We start from the raw sequence: 9,754 nt of genomic DNA on the forward strand, positions 1-9,754 counted from the left end.
GAGTCTTACCGGAAACAACTCCTATGATGCTGGCTCTCTAGGCTTGACAATAATCATCCTTGATTAACCTATTTCCATTTCAGTTCTAGTATCTAAGTGTTGTGGTTACTCTGTTGTAAATTTTGTAGTACTTGATGTTATTATGTTTGTTTTTAGTTATAATATCTCTTTTTGTAAAGGGTGGTCGAAAGAAAGAAGGATTCACTTGAGTGACACCCTACTTTCTGGGTCTATATCAAAGTCTAAAAAGACCCTCCTTTTGTTTATTGGAATAGGGATTTTTGGTCACAAAGGGGTTCACATAGTCATGTCAATTTCCAGAAGCAAGCTCTCATGTAACTCCCTTGGTTTTCGATAATAATATAAATTTATATTTACAAAAAAAAAGATATGTATATATATTAGTAATAAAAACAAATATTAGTTTTAATGGTTGATTGAGTCTGTAAATAGTCTCGTATGAAAGTTTATGTATGTATTTGAAGTTAATTTAAGATCATTATTTATTTAAATATTAAATTAATATATGATATTTTATTACTTATAATGAAATAAATTATCTTCTCCACGTACACACACGCACACATATATATAATTTTAGTTTGTAATATATTTAAAATTTCAATAACTTTGATGAGTAGTCTAGTTGGTTGAAGTCCCCTGCAAAGTCTTTGGCCCTTTGTTATGAGGTGCAAGTTCAATTCTCCTTGGGTCCATTAGGATCAGGCTTCATCTGTAAAGTTGGTTGGGCGTGTGGCCCCTTTGGGTGGGCTCACCTAGAGGTCATTATGTAAAAAACAAAATATTTAAAACGCCAAAAGGATGTATGAGACTTTAATTTTTGCATGACAAGGGACGTTTTTGTATACTTTAACTCTTTCTATATATATATATATATATATATATCCAAGGAAAACTTTAAGGGGAAAACTAATGGATAATTATCCAAATTTGTAAATGGCAACTCTAGTAAAGCCATCAACATATACTAGTGCATTGCGAAACGCCCAACATTAATGACAATTAGTAATACTAACCCCTTGAGCCAACACACACTTTACCAATAATCAATGTAGATTAACCTGAGGAGTTAGCTCTATTGGTAAATGCTTTAAGTAAAAAATAATGCTATGATGCAAAGTTGCTTAAAAGTCTTAACATCATCAAATTCTTTAGGATTACCATCTAGTATTTCAAAGGGTGGTTATTACTATCCCCATCCAAACAAATGGGAAAGAGGGGTTAGAAGATGTGTGAATGTATAAGGAGGTAATATCAACATCTTCAATTGAAACTTTATGCATAAATGAGTGAAAGACTAATTTTTAATAAAAAAATAATTATATAGATTCATCTTTACCTAAATTCAAAGATCAAATTTACATATTATTAAATAAATTTATATATTTTTAATTTCTTAATAAATCTAAATTATAATTAAATCTTAATTTGTTATAAAATCTTCTTATTATATTTTTAGTTTATTATAAAATCTTCTTAAAATTATAATTAAATTTATTAAAAATATAAACATCAAAATTATACTTAAATTCTCTCATTTGTTTGTTCAATGTGTCATGTGAATGATGAAATACTATGGCTCGTCTCTTAACAATAATGAAATCTCGAGGGCTCATGGGGCTTTGGATTGACGGTAAATAGGTGCACTGTTAAAACACTCATTGTGATAGGTCAGTCGTTCAAATCTCCCGTGGGTACTTACCTACCAAAAAAGAAAAAAAGAAATTTTAGCCCACGGGGGTTTGGATTGATGGTGAATGGGTGCACTGTTAAGGCACTCCTTGCGATAGGTCACTAGTTCAAATCCCTATGGGTGCTTACCTATCCAAAAAAAATAATAAAATCTCGAGAGAAAATCCCAAAAAGAAAAAGGTGAACAAAGTATATATATATATATAATTCGTGGAATCTTGCTTGACACAATGAAATTTGGAAATGAAATTTGGAAATTTGGAATTTATTTTTTAAATATTAGTTTAAGAATTATAACTTTTGGAAGCTTGCTGAGGCATAGAACCTCATCCATCACTATAGAGTTAGGCAAATTTCCATGCCATTTTCTAGAAGATACATTGAATTTATGGTCGACTATACTACATAAATATTAGTAATTCTTATAATGTGGCTTTATTCTTATAAAGCGGGTTTCGTTTTGTTCAAGTGGGTTGTAGTTGTGACGAAATACAGTGTCCATTATAGAGTTACTCCTTTTTGTGAGTTGGCCTTTTTAAACTAAAGGGAAAGTTTTAATATTTTGGAGTTAAGAGGGAAAGTTTCATTATTTCATTGAGAGGAGAAAATAATTTATAAGACATTATAATTATTTGTTTAAGATAATATTTTTGGAAAAATTATGTGTTGAAAAATTGTAATGTTTGACTTTTTTGGTGAATATTTTATCTATCTTTAAGGATGGTAAGTTTGAAAATTTATGGTAAAGAGAGAAAGATCAATTAATTTAAAGAGGATTGGGCTTAATTAGCGGTTAGGGAATTTTTTTTATTTAATTTAATTTAATTTTTAATTAATTAATTAATTATTTATTTTCCGTAGGTCAACAAGCGTGCATTTTATTATTGAATGGAAACTAAGTACAAAATTCATCTCCAAAGAGTTTTTTTTCTCAAGCCAGCCAGATTTAGAGAGCGTAGGGCCTCGAGGAAAACAATTACACCCAACACCGGAATTTATTTCGCTTGGCCTATTGGCCATACCATACATTTACCAAAATTGAGCCACATCTATAATAAGAAACAACCTCTCAAGGAGGCGGATTGGGTGGATAGACAAGAGGGGAAACAAAGAGAATTACATTACTGTGCATGTGGAAGTCAATGTGTTCTATCCTCGCCTCTAGAGTGTGAAGGTGATCGTTGGTGCGCCGGTGTTGTCATCGAAGGCTTTCCAAATTGTCCAGGATCTCATTCTAGACATGCTGTACATCATTGATGTAAGCCACCAGTTCATTCTGGTCCTCGTAGCGCTGGTTCCTCATAATATCTATATTCAGTTGGACATGGTGCAGCTAGTTTGCAATCGTATCTAGGGTGACTGGAGCTCAAACTTGTCCCAGAGAGCAAGCAAGAGAAATCACTGCATCCTCCTTTGTGTCCCAACTGGTGGCATCATCAGAGGACAAGTGGTTGCCCTCATTATGTTGTTGATTCACTTTTGGATGAGGAGTAGCTTCCCCCCCGACGCGAACGACCCCTTTGGCACGACATTGAGGCAATCCAAGGGGAATTGTAGACGACCAATGACAAACAGACAAACCCACACCAACCAGAGCAACACTTTCCAAGGGTCCTGCAGTTTAACCTCCCTTTTGACAGAAAAAACCAAATTGAACCGAAATGAGCAGTGAACAGGAAATCACAGAACCAATTACTAGACCATGTCGACCCCGGATTGGAGGCTCGACACTTCAGCTTCCCGAGGCCCTCCGTGCCACCCCAAATCAAGCTCATGTGAATTGCACCCCTCCCGACGAGAGTTGCATGACCCACCAAGCCAGTAGGACAATAGGAGGTAGTTGTGATGGAACTGCCCCTTCCAATATTGACGAAACCGACTTGAAGCAACTCCCACCTTGAAACCAAATTGGAGTTGAAAAATAGACCGAGGAGCAAGTGTGGTGGCCTAGAGCATAATTCATCCTTCGTGGGTAGAACTGGATGCACAAAAAACAAACTCATAAGACCTCGGCGGAGCCACAATGCTACAACCACCCTCGGCATGCTAGGATCCCACGGGCCTCCCCAGGACGAGACCTCACCTTGCTCCCAACTAATCCATACCTCACATCCCTCGCCTACCCAGGGCCATGACCATTGCTGGGAAAACCACAATTCGAAACCCAAATTCTCTACAAACCCCCACCTCATCACCCAACACAATACACTGAAAGCCTTCCCAGGTCGAGATGGAGATTTAACGATGCAACCAGCAGGAAGGATGCCTGCTTGTTGGGTATTAATGATGCCCATAGTCATTAAGGAGCATTCAGTGGGCATGTGGAAGCTAGGCGGGATTCGTACGCCACCTGTTCGCCACACGTAATTTCGATTCCATCACCCTCATCGGGGAAGGGAAAAATAATTAATTAATTAAAATGAGACTTTGAAAATTTATTCATAAATAAATTTAAAGATTGAAGATTCAAATAAATTAGAAGAATAAATTAATAATAAAATAATAAATTAGAAATAAGGGTGGGTAAGATGAAGATAGGAAAGGTAATAAATAATTATTGAATAATGAAGGATATTATTATAACTAGCATTTGCACCAGACTCTGCAAAGAAACGCCGTAAGTCGGTAGTGCATATGGAAGAACAATATAGATGAAAAAAATGTGATATGTTAGGTGATCTAACTATTGCCAAATTTGAATGAGAAAAGAAATGAGAAAATAAATCTTAATGTTAAATGTAATACACACCAATTTACCAATTTTTGTTATTACAAGGAGGTTGATCTCATTCTTCTTAGAGAAGAAATCCACTACTTTCAGTGTAGTTATGATCTCTACCAACACCACCCCGAAGCTGTAAACATCACTCTTATCAGTGAGGTGGTAATTCTCATGATACAGGGGATCTAGATAACTGAAAGTGCCCTGAGGTGCACTGGAAATGTGTGAGGCTTCTGTTTGAACAATCCTGCACAACCCAAAATCTGCAACCTTAGCATTGAAACCATAATCAAGCATAATGTTGCTTGATTTCACGTCCCTGTGATAAATTGGAGGATTTAGGCCTGAATGAAGGTAAGCAAGAGCGCGAGCAGTTTTTGCGGCCACTCATACTCTTGCCCTCCATGAAAGGCCTTTTCCTATTTCCTTATGTAAACACTGATAGAGTGTGCCATTGGGTATAAATTTATAGACAAGAATGGGTTCATTGTTTTGAAGGCAACAACTTAAGAGTCTAACCAGATTTGGGTGATGTACAGTTGACAGAAGCCTGAATTTGTTGAGGACCTATTCCATTCATTGAGTATCTTTATGCCTTATCTTCTTCATTGCAATAGTATGTGTTCCCTGAAGCTCTCTTGCATAGACTGTGCCAAAGCCTCCTGTACCCAATCTCAATTCACTGGAGAAGGTTTTTGTGGCTATTTCCATTTATCTGTAGGTGCAGATCGGAATATTTTGTGGACCTCCCTAGGCAGACATCAATCGTTTGAGGCTTCTCCTTGTCTTCAATGCACCACTGTAAGAGACCTCCCTATGGTTTGTTAATTGATCCAATTTCTTCTGAAATTAAATGCGATAAGAGGCTTAAACTTACCTACTTACACGGCTTTTAAACAAGTAAAATTTGTAACATTTATATTATAATCAACATAAATTAAGGTGAATATTTCATTCTAATTAACTTTACAAGAGTAGTCTATGGAAGAATACCTGTACCGGTGGCTGATGGAGATACCTCTGTCCTGCTGCTCCTGCTAAACGCTCCTCTTGATGGACCCAACTGGATTTACCTCACAGCCAACTAGGAAATAATCCCTAACCCAGGAAACCTCCACAGGTTCCCTAGCCCTCCGAGCCCAAGTCCAACCAGATGTAGTGTGTGTGTCCAAATGAATGATCCAGACCAAGATAACGATACCTCCCTTCTCTCAACAACCCAAGAAACCTCCACAGGTTCCTAAGGTCTCCAAAAACACAACAAGCCCAAACAATCACAACCAACCCCCACAATCATAAGCAAGACCCAACCCCCCTCTTTTCTCCCTTCCCCCTTCTCTTTTATACCCTCCTTCCCTTCTCCATCTCAACCACCTCTCATTAATGTCATTAACTTCTCATCCATCCTTACAGTTGACTTCTCTTCTCCCAAGTAAGCTGGGAGTACATTTGGAAATGTGACATGAATATAAAATTGAGAATTTAATGGGAAAGGACGATGTCTTCTCCCAAGTAAATCTGAAAAGCACATTTGGGAATGTGAGGTGAATATATATATATTGATAATTAAATGGAGAGGAATATGTCTTCTCCCAAGTAAATGTGAGGGTACATTGGGGAATGTGAGATGTAATTACATGGAGAGGACCATGTCTTCTCCTTAGTAAATGTGAGGGTACATTGGGGAATGTGAGATGTAATTACATGGAGAGGACCATGTCTTCTCCTTAGTAAATGTGAGGGTACATTGGGGAATGTGAGATGTAATTACATGGAGAGGACCATGTCTTCTCCTTAGTAAATGTGAGGGTACATTGGGGAATGTGAAATGAATATATATATTGATAATGAGATGGAGAGGACTATGTCTTCTCCCAAGTAAATGTGAGGGTACATTGGGGAATGTGAGATGTAATTACATGGAGAGGACCATGTCTTCTCCTTAGTAAATGTGAGGGTACATTGGGTAATGTGAAATGAATACATATATTTTTGAAATAATGGAAGGAGACCATATCCTACCTAATATTCAATTTGAGAAGGTAAGTGGGGAATTTGAATAATGGAAATCATGAATTTTATATTAGACCAATATTTCTCAATATTTTCAGATAATGTAAACATTAACAAAATTTGTAGGATAAGATTTAAGTGGGGCATTACATACACCCCTCCTTCAGAAAACTTCATCCCGAAGTTAGAATGAAAAGATGCAAGGAGTTTGAAAGCATAGCAACCAGAGAGAGTTATAGCAATAAAATCGGATAAGTCCGACAATGACATTTCTTCCCATCAAGAGTCTCCAACTGATCTATATCCTCCTATCCACTCTGGCCTACATCCGTTCCCACCCTATCCATCCTTTGTTGCTTTATCAGTGGCAACGACCATACTAACCACTGATAAAACTGACATGGTGGGAGCGTTGAATACATCGACCTAACTTCCCTAGCAGGCAACTAGAAATCGTCATCACACGTCTAGGGGAGCGTGTCCACCACTGCCCTCCCACGATTCTAGGTTTTGGAGGATACACGGTGGGAAATGCCTCCACCCCTCCTACAGAACTAGGGTCAATACCCTAATACGGACCACACTACAGAGCTAGTTGGACTTGTCATCGAATAATCCAGTCAGGTCATCTTGCCACCTGTCATTTGCATTTTACTCGTGTCATAAGAGTGCATATTAAGTAGATACCAAATGTAGTAAAATAATGTACATTATACCTTCCTCATGAGATGTCTCGTCCTTCCCTCAATGGAAGAGTAGATCTCAACTATCATATAGTTCTTTTCCCCCTGCGGGTTAGCTCTCATTCATGCATTTATATAACAACAAGACATATAATCATCACATTATTTAGTCTAGTATCCATGTGTCAATCTGGGAATTCTCACTAAGTCATTCATTTAAATAAATCATATCCACTTGAGCTATATATGAACCAAAATAATTCTGATAAGTTATGCACTAGATAATCCATCACTAAGTGAGTCATACATGTAGTCCATACATCAACCATTTCTATCATCAATATCAAATCTATCAACTGACTCACATAAGTAGTTTTATGTGTCAAACCAAATGCATCAATATTACATAATGTTCATAAATAAATAACATGGAACTACAAAATAGAACCTTAACATAAGTAGCTATCTAAGTCAAATAGGCATCACATATGCTCAAAAAGTGAGGGGTAGTCATGATGCATAGTCTCTGCATCCTCCCAGGTAGCGGATCCTGGGCTATACTTGTCCCACTGGACTTTAACTTGGTCCACCGTGTGACGTATGAGCTGTCGAACCCTATGGTCCAATATGTGTAATGGTTCTACCATTATGGTTCCCATGTCCGAGACCTGCAAGTCCTGCCAATCCAGTTTGTGAGATTCATCAGAAACATAATGTCGTAAAACAGATACATGAAAAACATCATGAGTTTTATGCAAATGAGGCAGCAGTACAAGACGATAGGCAACTAGTCCAATCTTCTCTTTGATCCTAAAAGGCCCTACGAACCGAGGTGACAATTTTGTCCCTTTCCCAAACCAGATGGTGCTTTTGTTGGGCCAGATATGAATAAAAAATTGGTCCCCTACTTCATAACTGCGATCAATCCTATGTGAATCAGCATAACTCTTCTGTCTATCCTGTGCTTCCTTTAACCTTTGCCGAACCTGCTTTACCTATTCCTCCATTTCTTGAACTAATTCTGGGCCAACTATCACTCGGTCCTCCAACTTTTCCCAACTCAACAGCGTCCTGCAAGGTCTTCCATATAGAGCTTGATAAGGAGGCATCCCGATTGAACTGTGATAACTGTTATTATAGGCAAACTCTACCAATGGTAAGTACCTTTCCCACTGAGTCTAATTATCCATGACGTACATCCTAAGCATGTCCTCCAGAACCTGATTTACTCTTTCAATCTACCCATCTGTTTCTGGATGATATGCAGTTCTTAGGTGTAACTGAGTTCCCAGTGCTGACTACAAACTTGTCCAAAACCTAGATGTAAATCGGGAGTCTCTATCAGAAATGATCTTTGTGGGAAATCCGTGCAGTCGGATAACTTCATTGACAAACACTCGCGCCACATCCGTAACATTGTAAGTGTCCCTTACTAGGATGAAATGGGCACTTTTGGTCAATTTATCAACTATAACCAATATAGCATTGTGCCTCTGGGAAGTGAGTGGCAAACCCACCACAAAATCCATGGAAATTACTTCACATTTAGATGTAGGGATGTCATGAGGTTGTCAGAGTCCTGCTAGATGGCGATGATCAGCCTTCACTCGCTGACATTCAAGACATTTGGCGATAAACTGGACTATGTCATGCTTCATGCCTGCCCAAAAGAAGAGTTTCCTTGCATTTGCGTACATCTTCTTTACTCCAGGATGTGCATAATAGAGTGCTCTATGAGACTCTCTGAGGATGGTTTCTCTTATATCCCCTTCCTTAGGTATGTACATTCTCCCTTGGAATCTCAATAGCCCATCTGGTTCAGGGACATATCCTTCAAACTTTGGTTCTATCTGTTTCCCATTTTGGATAGCTGAGATGACTTTTAAATACCAACTATCTTCAAAGAGTTTCTCCAATATCCGCTCCCTTAAATTTACCTTTAAGGCTACTAGGGAGAAAGTTCGTGACCTCCTGCTTAGTGCATCCGCCACTACATTCTCCTTTCCCTTTATGTATGAGATTTCAAAATCATACTCACTCATGAATTCGCTCCATCACCTTTGTCTGGCATTCAAATCCCTTTGAGTGAATAGATGCTTTAGGCTTTGATGATCTGTTCTTAACTCAAATCTTCTCCCAATGAGGTAGTGCCTCCATAGCTTCAAGGTTAACATTACTACTGACAATTCTAAGCCATGGGTAGCATATAACTCTTCATGCTTCTTTAATTTTCTAGAAGCGTAAGCTATTACTCCGCCTTCTTGCATCAATACTGCACCCAATCCCTGCGCCGAAGCATCGGTGCAGACAGTGAAGTCTTTTCTCATGTCTGGTACTTGAAGGATCAGTGCACTAGTTAGTAACCTCTTTAGCTCTGTGAATGCAGTTTCACATTCATTTGTCCATTCATACCTAACCCCCTTTCGTTGTAATGTGGTGATGGGTTTTGCAATCCTTGAAAACCCTTCCACAAACCTGCAATAATACCCAGCTAGCCCCATAAAACTACATACCTCATGGGCATTTTTTGGTATTGGCCAATTCGTTATGGCCTTCACCTTTTCCGGGTCAACTGAAATCCCTTCTACTGAAATGATGTGCCCAAGGTAATGGAATTTCTTCT

This window comes from Pinus tabuliformis, chromosome J (assembly GCF_031772625.1).
Source record: "Pinus tabuliformis cultivar Carrire ecotype Pingquan chromosome J, CPIR1, whole genome shotgun sequence".
Classification (NCBI taxonomy): domain Eukaryota; kingdom Viridiplantae; phylum Streptophyta; class Pinopsida; order Pinales; family Pinaceae; genus Pinus; species Pinus tabuliformis.